The 13,120-nt window shown below is 40.4% G+C and overlaps 1 long non-coding RNA gene across 1 annotated transcript; it reads right to left on the bottom strand.

Moving 5' to 3' along the window:
* Positions 1–11,994: 11,994 nt before the first annotated feature.
* On the bottom strand, positions 11,995–12,771 carry LOC110568235 (uncharacterized). Its single transcript, XR_002478523.2, has 2 exons — positions 12,480–12,771; positions 11,995–12,242 (listed from the first exon to the last, which is right to left on the bottom strand). It is a non-coding gene; the product is annotated as an uncharacterized LOC110568235 (long non-coding RNA).
* Between the last annotated feature and the right edge of the window lie 349 nt (positions 12,772–13,120).

Raw genomic sequence — 13,120 nt, 5'->3', positions numbered from 1 at the left:
GGCCTAGGAACCAATGTCTAATGCAACCCTGGAGGATCGCCATGCTCTCTAGGTCTTTGTGGGCAAAAGCACCATGAATTCCGCATGGGTTCTGTGGTTGGGGAAGTGTTTAATGGAGGTTGTCTTTGGACAGTATGATTGATTATGTGTCTTCACGTCTTTGTACCAAATTGCATTGCCACGGAGTCAACCTCTGTGGATTAGTGCCCAGCTGGGCAGGAAGAGGACTGAGAACAAGTCTCCTTTCTTGGCCAAGTGAGCTTCCATATGGAGCAGTTTGAGGCTGGGCCAAGAATGATTGGGGAAAGAGGGTATTTTAAATTGGAGAATCAGCTGACAAGGGACAGACTGTGAATTTGAGAGTAAATTCCTGAGGACTATGATTAAAGAGCTTTGTCCATATTTTATGGACAAATAGAATACTTCAATTTGCTTTTCAAAGATCAACAGTATTTTCCATAGCAACTATTTGCACTTTTGATTAAGAATTACGTATTTATCAGTCTTTGCAGGCGCACTAAGCGTCATGAATATAATCACCACCAAGACACAGTCCCTACCTTCATGGACTTCCTGTGACTGCAGGGCCTACACACAATGGCCTGAGAAAATTCTAGCCTGCTGTCTGTTTTGTGTGACTGTGATCAAAGAATTTTTTCTATATTTATAAATGGTTAAGAAAAATCAAAAGAGGGAGGCTATTTTATGACATAAAAATTATATAAAATTCAAATTTTTGTGTCCATAAATAAAGTTGTGTTGAAAAATAGCCACACTTGGTTTACATATTGCCCATGGAGCATTCTACCATAATGGCAAGGTTCAGTACTTTCAACAGAGACCTTACGGTCCACAAAGCCAGAAATATTTACTCTCTAGCACTTTACAGAAGAAGCATGGTGACCCCTGGGAAGATTGAAGAGATAGACAGTTATACAAGTGATGAGGACAGTTGGTAACTCTTCACTGTTACAGCAGCAAAGACCAGCTAGTAAGAATTCTACAAAATTTCACTTCAGCCTCACTAAACTGGAAGATATGGCATGCCTGTGTATTTTCAGAAAATACCTGACTTTCACTAAGTTAAACAGATTGTTTTCACTTTTCCTAAACAGCGAGAAACCATCACTCACATCACATGATTGACTATAGATCCAGCTCTACTGGGTCATCTTTGAGGTGAGCCAACAGTGTTTGTCATTCATCAAACCACATTGCCAGTGGTTTGATGATTGAGCAGCAAATACGCAATTGAAATCAACAAATAGATATCTTAAAACTAAACTAAATATCATCATGGCTACATACCGTTGCATACAATTGACTATAACAACATAGATATTAAATGATAAAAACATATAGAGCTCATTAAGAAGAAGAAATTACTGATTATAGGGCCAGACACTATGGCTCACGCCTGTAATCCCAACATTTTGGGAGGCCAGGGCAGGTGGATCACATGAAGTCAGGAGTTCAAGACCAGCCAGGTCAACATGGTGAAACCCCATCTCTACTAAAAGTATAAAAAATTAGCCAAGCATGGTGGCAGATGCCTGTAATCCCAGCTACTCAGGAGGCTGAGGCAGGAAAAACACTTGAACCCAGGAGGCAGAGGTTGCGATGAGCCAAGATCATGCCAGTCTGGGCAACAAGAGCAAAACTCCATCTTAAAAAAAATAAAGAAAGAAAGGAATTACTTATTATAGGTTGTTAAAAAATAAAAAGAGAAATTACTTGTTATAGGATGAAATAAACTTTGTAATGCTGATCTAGATGGGAGGGTTCAAAGGTTAGGGTTAGGCCAGCCAAGGCTGAGATCTCATGCTGTTACTTAGCATCCATGCGACTTTGGATGTGTTACTTAGCCATTGGCCTTTCATTTTTATATCAGTAAACTGGGAATAACATTTTTCAATCATCAAGTTTATCATAAGGACCATATGCAAAATCAACTCAAAATGGATTAATAAAGACTTAAGTTCCAAAACTTTGAAACAACTAGAAGAAAACAGAGGAAATGCTTAATAACATTGCTCTGGACAAAAATTTTATGGCTAATACCTTAAAAGCACAGACAACAAAACAAAAATAGACAAACAGGATGATATCAAACTAAAAAGTTCTGCACAGCAAAGGAAAAAATCAACAGAATAGACAGACAACCTGCAGAATGAGAGACAGTGTTTGAAAATGATTCATTTGACAAGGGATGAATAGTAAAAAAACAAAGGGACCCATTAAAAAATGGACAAATAAGCTAAATCCCTCAGAAGAAGACATACAAATGGCCAATAGGTACATGAAAAAATGCTCGACATCACTGATCATTAGAGAAATACAATTCAAAATCACAATGAGATATTGTGTTACCGCCGTGAGAATGGCTACTATTGAAAAGACAAAAAGTATTAATAGCAAGCTGACAAGAATGTGGAGTAAGGGGAATTCTTATACACACATAAGAATGTCAAATAGTACAGTCATTATGGGAAACAGTATGGAGTCTCCTCAAAAAAACTAAAAATGGAACTACCACAGGGTCCAGCAATTCCATTAGTGAGTACATATTCGAGGAAAGAACATTAGTATGTAGAAAAGATCTGCGCACCTATGATGATTGCAGCACTGTTTACAATAGCCAAGCTGTGGAAGCAGCCTAAGTGGATGGATAAAGAAAATGTGACCTATTTACACAATGGAATTGTATTCAGCCATAAATAAGAATTAAATCCTGTCGTCTGCAGCAACATGGATGAGCCTAGAGGACATGAAGCAAAATAGGCAGAGAAAGATACATATGGCAGGTTGTCACTCAGATGTGGGGACAGAAAAGTCATCTCATAGAAGTAGAAAGTAGAATAGTGGCTCCGAGAGGCTGGGAGGAGTACGGGGAGGGGGATGATGAGAGGTTGGTTAACGGACACAAAATTATACCCAGATTGGAGGAGTAAGTCCCAATGTTCCATAGTACTGTAAGGTGACTATAATTAAAAACTATTTATCATATATTATTTATTTGTTTATTTTTATCTTTTTTTTTTTTTTGAGATGGAGTCCTGCTCTGTCACCCAGGCTGGAATGCAATGGTACAATCTCGGCTCACTGCAACCTGCAGCTCCTGGGTTCAAGCGATTCTCCCACCTCAGCCTGCCGAGTAGCTGAGATTATAGGCACACGCCACCATGCTCGGCTCAGTTTTTTGTATTTGTAGTAGAGGCAGAGTTTCACCAAGTTGCCCAGGCTGGTCTTGAACTTCTGACCTCAGGTGATCCACCTGCCTCAGCCTCTCAAAGTGCTGGGATTACAGAGGTGAGCCACCGCACCTGGACGGTATATTTTCAAACAGCTAAAAAAGTAGATTTTGAATGTACCTATTACAAAGAAATGACTAATGTTTGAGATGGTGGATATGCTAATAACCCTGAAAGTATCATTATACGTTGTATACATGTATCGAGCTATCACACTGTACCCCACGAATATGTACAATTATTACAGGTCAATTAAAAATAATAAAAAAGTGAAAAAATAAAATAAAGTAAAAATGACTAAAAATAACTTTCATAAAACCTTTATCACAGTGCCTAGCCCAACGCAGGTACTTGATAAATAGCCACAGTGATAGTGATGATGGTGACGGTGAGCACGCTTGTCTATATAAAATAATTCACGGTAAAAGCTTGGGCATAAAAGGAGACAAGGAAAAGAAAGAGAAGATAGCAAAGACTTTGCAAATGTGAAAATAACTACACCGTGGAATATTTTTCAGTAGTGATAAGAACTAAAGTTCACTGGAAGCAAAGATGGGGTAAGCAGTTAGCAAAAGAACCAGAAGACCTGCTAGAGTTCTAATGTCTAATTTTGGTAACTTTTATGGATAACAAAAAAATTCCAAACATTGCTATAGAAAATACAATAAAAAGCATTATTTTTCTCTGGAACGATCATGCAACTCTAAGAAGTTAGTAGAAAAATTAGAAAGTCTTTCATTAACATTAAAAACAAAATTCTTTAGTTTTTCAGTCTGATAAAAAACTTTGGCTTGAGTTAAAGAAAAATTTTTGAAACTTTGTAATGAATTGATCTCCCATTTCTCCCTGCTTTGATCTCTGTGTGTGAATTACAACACTGATTTTTAGTTGTTTTTCTCTCTCATATTCCTGTATATTTAGCTCCATCCTATAAATTATTATAAATTAAAATTTTCTAAAACTCCATCTCATTATTATTAAATTGATGTTATTAATGATTAATAATTATTAATTATATTAATAATAATTTTTTAATTATTGCTTGTTTGTTTTTTTGAGATGGAGTTTTGCTCTGTCACTCAGGCTGGAGTGCAGTGGCATGATCTTCACTCACTACTGCCTCCACCTCCCAGGTTCAAATGATTCTCCTTCTTCAGTCTCCTGAGTAGCTGGGAGTATAGGCATGCCCCACCATGCCCAGCTAATTTTTGTATTTTTAGCAGAGACAGAGTTTTACCATGTTGGGCAGGCTGGTCTCGCACTCCTGACCTCAAGGGATCCACCCTTCTAGGTCTCCCAAAGTTCTAGGATTACAGGCATGAGCCACTTCGCCCAGCCTAAAACTCCATCTCGTTATGCAACTCTTGCCATTCCAGAATTCCTGTGGGCTTTTATGTCAGTTGCTACACTCAGTTAACTTCTTCATCACTTCCTATTGTAACTTAACTTACATTCTTTTCCAGGATCTAGCTGTTGCTCCTAATGAAGCTCTTTTATGTTAACTCTTCTTTCTACACAAGATTATCACTCCCAGAACCATGTTTTCTCTGCCATTTTCCTCCGGGTGGGCTCCACCTCCAGCCTTTTCTTCTCTACACAGGCATTTCCTGAGCCACATCTTCCACAACCAAACTCCTCCAAATTTGGTGCTTTTAGCACTTATTTTCCTCAGTCATTTCCCTGCCTCTATTTCCAGTGACAGAGCTTCAACCAGGAATGCTCTCAATGGAAAGTTAATCTTGCTATCTAGTGAGTATGAAAAGAGTGACTCAGTACAATTTATCATCAAAATTAGTTCTGGCAAACCACCTCCAACACTTTTCTTTAACAGTGCTTTTAGCAAGTCACACATTTAGTTGACAAAATAATAAATTTTGTGTCTGGTTCATCTTGGAGGGCCCTATGAGGCTGGTATGTTGCCAACAATTAGACATTTTCTGGGTATGTGATTCAGGGATCTTGTTCTCATTTTTAGGAAAGCAGGAGAGAATTGGCAATACCTGTTTTGAAAAATCTCTGTATGAAAGTTACTACAGATACGTCTCCTGGCTTGGCTGCTGGGGCCGTGGCCATCCACGTTTGTCTGTTTCATTGTTTGCAGTGGCTCAGCGTTGGAGCATTAAATAGCCTTTCAGTCAGGCAATGTTCTAGTCAGTTTCTTCATCTTCATGGGGAAACATAAATCTTGCCTTCCACTTTGGTTAACATAAAAGTCAATAGAGTTCTTATTCGCAAAAGAGAATTTGTGCATTCTAACATTGCCAGATAATATAATCACTAGTTCTCCGCTGGTTGTCTGAAAGGCATATGCATTGGGAATTCTGGGAAGATACGGGGTAATTCTATCCCTCCAGATATTCTAAACCGTACTCTGAATACAGACTATCAGAAAGCTGTACATTTGAGCCACATTGTTTTGAATTTTTAAACTAAATTATGCTTGATTTTATTTCTTTGCCTACATTGGTGAATAAGAAACAGGCTATTGTTCATTGACAAGAGAATGAAAAATTAAATGTGCTATATTAATATGACAAAATACCATACAGCAGTGACAATGAATGAACTACCACAGTCAGCAACATAGGTAAATATGAAAATTTAATGTTGAAAAAAGAATTAACAGAAGAATAGAAATAGACCGATTCCATTTATAAGAAGTTCAAAACTTACAAAAGTAGATAAATATTGTTAAAAAAATGCCTGTGAAATAGATAAAAATATTTTATAAGTCAAGCAAGTAATAAGCACAAAATTTTAGCAAGTATAAAGGGGCATGCTATCAGAGAAGGAGAGACTGAAGACTTCAAAATATTGGCAAAGTTCTAATTTTTACAACGCATAATGATATGCTTTTTCAGTGTCTCTGTGGCTTTCATATACGTGCATATATGTATACCATAAAATTTGTATGCATGCGTGTGTGTGTGTGTCATCATATAATAAACAAGAAAACCGAGGCATCTCATGCGATCTGCGATGACATCACCCATGGGGTGTTTGGGGTGCTGCGCTGTTATCCCACACCTGTGGTCGGAGACCTGTTGAGATGCTACTCACAGGTCTTAGAGCCGAGTTAGTGACTCTGCTGAGCAACAGGTTTGTTTTAAACTCTTGACCTCTTGCAATTACACTTATTTCTTCTTTGTTCTAGTCAGAAAAGGAAGCTCAGAGTCAAATCTGTGGTTCCTCGTAATTAACTGAACAGGATTGTACTGTGTGCGCTTCCCACACCAACCTGAGTCTGGCTGAGTGGACAAGAGCAACCCTCTGCCTTGCCTTTCATGACAAGCCCGGGGTGTTTGGCCCTGTGGAATATTCAGGATTTTTTTTTTAATATTAAACTTTTTTCGTAGAGACAGGGTCTTCCTATGTTACCCAAGCAGTCTCAAATTCCTGGCTTCAAGTGGTCCCCACATCTTGGCCTCCTAAAGCCCTGGGATTACCAGTGTGAGCCACTGCTCCAGGCTGTTTAACTTGAATGAGCTTCGTCCTCTCTTCTTTCCCAGAGAAAGAGCCTCTTCCCACTTTTCTTCTAAAGCAGGTTGTGTTAGGGTCTTTGGAAGCTCTGGGTTTGCCATTAGACACATGGGGGAAGAGGCTACAGACAGAGTCTACGGCTCACCCTGGCTGTGACCTTGCCTGAATCACCCAGCCTTAGTGGGCATCAGTTTCCTCTTGTGTAAAACGGGAGGGGTTTGTTTTGTTTTGTTTTGTTTTGTTTTGTTTTTGAGACAGAGTCTCTCTCTGACACCAGGCTGGAGTGCAGTGACACAGTCTCGGCTCACTGCAACCTCCACCTTCCAGATTCAAGTGATTCCCCTGCCTCAGCCTCCCGAGTAGCTGGGATTACAAGTGCACACCACCACGCCCGGCTAATTTTTGTATTTTTAGTAGAGACGGGGTTTCACCATGTTGGCCAGGACGGTCTCGATCTCTTGATATGTGATCTGCCCACCTTGGCCTCCCAAAGTGCTGGGATTACAGGCATGAGCCACTGCACCCAGCCTAAAACGGGAGGGATTTAGAATGTTTCCTCATACAGCTATGAAGATTTAAGTGAGGTGATTCAGGCAAGGCACTCGGGGCAGTGTGTGGCCTCTCGTGGCCTCCAAATGGCCCCGTTGCTTCTTGTGTGCATGAAGCAGTCAGAACCCGAGCCCCCTCACACCCACGAAGCTGCTATTGCTGCAGCACTTCAGCTATTTTTATCTTCGTTGCACTTTTCCAAAACACCAGTGTGGTTACACTGCATCTTCGTGTATAATCCTGCAAACGCTGCCGGTCCTCGAGCTTAACCCAGTCCTTCATGAGCCCGGGGCAGCCCCATCCCGCCTCTCTAGTCTGGGTGTGGGCCATCTTCCTTAGGCTGGTCTTGGGTTTGAACCCATGAATAAAGCACACGGAGGCCTGAGGGTGCCATGCCTTGTCAGCCTCCCTCTGGACAGCTGCCCTCAACAGCACACTGCCCTCAACAGCGTCGCCTCCCCCCGACCCCTGACCCCGGCGAATCCCACCCCAGTAGCACACCCTTCAGCTCCCACAGCCCACAGCCCCAGGGCAGCGTTTCTATCCCAGCCCCCTCTTGCCATGTTGCACCAAACGTTCTTATTTTATCTCTCCTGGACTATTCTTGCTTCGTTTGTATGTCCAGTGGCCAGGCCAGGCTCAGCCTGCACATCCGTGCTGAATGAAGAAATACACTGAAAGGTACAAGATAGTTATATAAAATGTACGTATCTGCAGCACTTTAATTCTCTCAGTCCATTAGGGTAAATGCTGACAAAATTATAATAATGCAATTTAAGCATTTTGAATACTCTAGAAGCACAATGTATTCTTATTAGACTCATGTCACCATTATACTTTATCTAATGGACATTATCTACCCTCTCACTTCTCTGAGCCACCTAACAGGCAGCTTGGAGGATTTTTGAGGCATTGCATTTAGAAGAAATAATGTTTAAAGTGGGGTAAAATACAGAAATGACTCTGACCCAAGTTGACAAATGAATCATTCTAGAAAATAGTGTCATCTCAGAACTGGACCCTGAGTTTCTTTTGACCAGCTTAAACCAAGAGAATGAATGACTCTGGGGGCTCCCAAAATTGTTTGTGTGGCTCTGCTGTCTGGGAGTTAGAATCTAGAAGAAAATTCCCAGAGAATAACTTAGGTTTGAGAAATGTCAAGAAATTACTGCAGAGCACTATTAAACTAATAAGAATGACTGAAGCCACTCACAGATTTCAGAAAGACACCATCAGGCATGAAAACATGAAGCATATGTTACGTAAACATTTTCAAGTGATGTGATTTAAATTTAATTTTTAAACCATTCTGGATAATTCTGAGATGATGAGTTGTTTTTTGGTTTTTCTTTTTCAATTTGGGAGGATGAAAAACCAATACAAACACAGCAATTGCTACATGCTATTGTTCTAATTGTTTTGAATATGTTAACTGATTCTATCCTTACAAGAAATCTAGGAGGTACGTGCCATCAATTGCATGAGTAAACTGAGACACAGAGAACTGAGGTATGAACTGGTGAAGCAGGGATTCGAACCAAAGCCCTTTGCTAGACAGGTGTTCCCTTCTCTGAGGAATTGTCACCCTCAGCAAATGCTGGAAATAGTTGGGTTGGCAACTCACTTAGTGCTTCAATTAACTCAATATGGCTGAAACAGGGTTGACAATTTGTCAAAGAAGTAGAGAAATGTTTGATTACACGTGAGATTTGTGCATATGTGTATATTATTTTGTTGGGGGAAGAAAAGAGCACTAAATTACTTAGCTTGGCAGTTAAAAATACCAATAATACTAACAAATAACAAATGAGTGTGTATGTAAGACAGCTCTCAAATGAAAGCTTTATTTCAGTGTGAACTTAAGTATTGGAGAAGTGTTGGATTATGAATGCCTTATTTGGTCCGGGTGATTCTGAGTTCTTTTAGAGTGGGATTTTCCCCTGGGTAATTGTAAGCCACTAGTCCCAATTTTGAGCATTGGTGGGCCTGACAAGTTGTGTGGTTCCGATTTTCAATTTAACAGAGCTGGATCAAATCCAGGAAATGTAGAAATGCTATTTTCCATGAAGCTAAGATTGAAGACATTCCTACCCATGCAGTTTTAAAACAAAGTAAAAAATATCAGACAGTCTCATGTTTACTCTAGCTCTAGATATGAATGCTTTACAATAAGAGTGAGCTAGAGATACAAATGCATATGAACATAGATACCCGAAAACATAAGTATGAGTTTTCCAGAAGGTATTTAGGTATTGCAGGAATACAAGAAAAAAATTGAGGCCACACTGTAATCTACATAAATTGGGAAGAAAAAAGGCAGTGCCATGCTGTTGTTGACAGGCATTAATGAGAGAGTAGCTGGCATGTTGGAATTCTGTGGCACAGATTTAAACACCTGTGAGTCCCACACCTTTTAAATATGTACAGGGTCTGCCATATACACTAAACCCACTAGGATTCCCTAAGAGGGTATCAGTAGCAAGTCCAGCCACTGCCGTGTTGTAAGCAATAGCATCCATGCTTCGAGGGGAATACTAAGCTGCAAAGCAGGAATGTCCACAGGGAAGTCCCATGAAGCCAGCAGAGTGGAGCCTCTCTGTTTTCCTCCTTTTAATAGAGTAGCTTATCTCTGCCCCATTGTCCTCAGCCCATAATTTGTAAACTCGCTTTTGCTGAATGTCGTTGTCTGTAAAATAGGCTCCTTCTGGAAACGGTCGATAGAACTTCTGCCTGCCTTTGACAAGCAACTAAATAATTAAGTGACTAGTTTCTTCTTAATTAAAAATCGTAACTCAACAACTGAACAATCTCAAAAAAATGACTTGAAAATTCAGGAAGTGGTTTGATTAAAAAAAAACTGTATATACTTTATGTACTGGAGGAAGGAGGAGGGAATTGTTTATTTAAATTTCGTTTTCCTGAGAAGTAAGTTACAGTTAAGTCAGTGTAAATTTCAAATCCCTCATAGAGGAAAAACTTGAACAAATGGTTTAATATTACTCAATAGGTCAGTGTATTTATATAGCTACTAATACTTATTAGCAGACTTAATACATTTTTAAGAGATTTAATAAACAATTGGAAATTTTTAATTTGAACAAGTTTAAAATTTACTTTTACAGATATATAACTGATGCTAGAATAACTAACAAAGATTCAATTATACATGTATAGAATACAATTTTCTTAAGTATATAAAACAGTTATAAGAGGAATATATGTAAGAAGTTTTATGCCCATATCATGGTCAATTTTCAGTTCAATATAACAGATATTTAAGATAGGTTTCACACAAAGTTTTTTTTTTTTTTTTTTTTTTTGAGACGTCTTGGCTCACTGCAACCCCGCCCCTCAGGGCCTGATTCAAGGAATTCTCCTGCCTCAGTCTCCCGAGTAGCTGGGATCACAGGCATGTGCCACCATGCCCAGCTAATTTTTTGTATTTTTAGTAGAGATGGGGTTTCACCATGTTGGTCAGACTGGTCTCGAACTCCTGACCTCGCGACCTGCCTGCCTTGGCCTCCCAAAGTGCTGGGATTACAGTTGCGCACCATTGCGTTCAGCCCAAAGTTTTATTAATTAGAATAAAAAAGTCAAAATTCATTTAATACTAAATGGCATCATTAATTCAAACAATTTAGTATATATTACTGACAACTGTTTACTAAATATACTAATTGTTCTGTGATTCTATACAACCTCACTGAGGTCTCTTAAGCTTTTGATCTTTATTTTCTTCAAAGACTATCAATCGTGATGTTTTTAGTAATTTTTAAATTTTTACTTAATCCTTTTAATTTTAAATTTAATCCAATAGCAAGACTGTTTTCTGAGGGTGCAAATTAAAAAAAATGTGTGATATGCACATTTACTGAAGCAAAAATTAATAAACCCAATGGCTTCCCTACACAAGATTATAATCTTGTGTAGAAATTGACAACCTAATATAAAATAGATCTGATGATAATTTGACAATAGAGATTTCAATGTTTTGTGAATATCTATCTATAATTCTAAACATTTTTTTTTTTTTTCCTTTTTTTTTTTTTGAGACGGAGTTTCGCTCTTGTTACCCAGGCTGGAGTGCAATGGCGCGATCTCGGCTCACCGCAACCTCCGCCTCCTGGGTTCAGGCAATTCTCCTGCCTCAGCCTCCTGAGTAGCTGGGATTACAGGCACGCGCCACCGTGCCCAGCTAATTTTTTGTATTTTAGTAGAGACGGGGTTTCACCATGTTGACCAGGATGGTCTTGATCTCTCGACCTCGTGATCCACCCGCCTCGGCCTCCCAAAGTGCTGGGATTACAGGCTTGAGCCACCGCGCCCGGCCTAATTCTAAACATTTTTGACCACAGTCAAGGGGACACTAAGACTTGATTTTAGAGGCCGGGAGAGGTGGCTCACGCCTGTAATCCCAGCACTTTGGGAGGCCAAGGTGGGCAGATCACCTGAGGTTGGAGTTCAAGACCAGCCTGACCAACATGGAGAAAAACTGTCTCTACTAAAAAAACAAAATTAACTGGGCATGGTGGCGAGTGCCTATAATCCCAGCTACTCGGGAAGCTTAAGGCAGGAGAATCGCTTGAACCCAGGAGACAGAGGTTGCAGTGAGCCGAGATCACACCAGCCTGGCAACAGAGGGAGACTGTCTCAAAAAAAAAAAAAGACTTGGTTTTATAAATGGTTCTCACACATAATAAAAACTTGTTTGGCATCTATTAAAGGAGCATTTACTAACCGCCTCTGGATGAGGTGGAGACAGACCCTGGGATGCAGGTATGATGGTGACAAGTGTGGTCCTATCACATGAAGGACAGTTATACAGAGGAAAGGTGAGGTCCACAGCCAGTCTCTCAACACCATATATAACACTTCCTCCTCTGCCCCAAACCAAGAAACAACCGCCCAGCTTACTTCTCAGGAATCTCATCCACATGTCTCAGGCAGAGGGATAAGGTGTTGCTGAGGAGGAATACACAGAATTCAAACACAGAGGCATTTAATCCTTCTCAAAGCCTTTCCTATGAGTTCCTACGGTATGAAGACTTGTCCTCAAGAGCTACTCTAGAAACCGTCTTTGCGTCTCAGAAACTACGAGGGATCCAGCTGGCCCCACCCTCCTCTGCTGCCCTCCTGCAGACGTACATCCTTGGATCAGACACTTAGTTTCCTCTGGACTGAGGGTGATGTAACACTTACCTCATTTCATTAAATTGATGACTTACTGATACAGCATCAAAAACAGAAGCCACTACAGTGAACCTTCTTAGCCTTGGGTAGAGAGTGGTGCATTGTACATGAGTTAGTTTCTTTTGTCCTCCATAAGGTAATAATAACCCATAAGGTAGATAGTAGCATCATCCGCATTTTAGGTTGCCAGCTGGAGTTCACGTGGGTTAAATAATGTGCCTCAGACTGCACCACGCGTGAGTGACCAAGAAAAATCCCACTGGGGCGGCCTCTCTCCTGGTCTTGGAATGTCACGGCTACTCACATTCAGAGGCCACAGGACAAGCCCTGGTAGCATTCTTGGGGCATAACAGCTGCTCAGAAAAATCCTTGTAATCCCATCCTCTGAATGAAGGATTACTGGAGCACTTCAGGATGAGCAGGAGGCCTTCTGCAAACTGGTGTTGGTCTAAGCCAGGGAGCCTTGGGAGCACTTTAGGTAAATGCTAGAATATCATTTGTTTGTTTGGTTGGTTGTTTGGTTGGTTGGTTGGTTGGTTGTTTGGTTGATTGACTGGTTGGCTGGTTGGTTGGTTGGTTGGCTGGTTGGCTGGTTGGCTGGTTGGCTGGTTGGCTGGTTGGCTGGTTGGCTGGTTGGTTGGCTGGTTGGC

Source organism: Aotus nancymaae, unplaced genomic scaffold (assembly GCF_030222135.1).
Source record: "Aotus nancymaae isolate 86718 unplaced genomic scaffold, 86718_ANA_hifiasm-v0.15.2.pri h1tg000083l, whole genome shotgun sequence".
Taxonomy (NCBI): domain Eukaryota; kingdom Metazoa; phylum Chordata; class Mammalia; order Primates; family Aotidae; genus Aotus; species Aotus nancymaae.
This window is presented reverse-complemented; position numbering and strand designations above follow the sequence as displayed.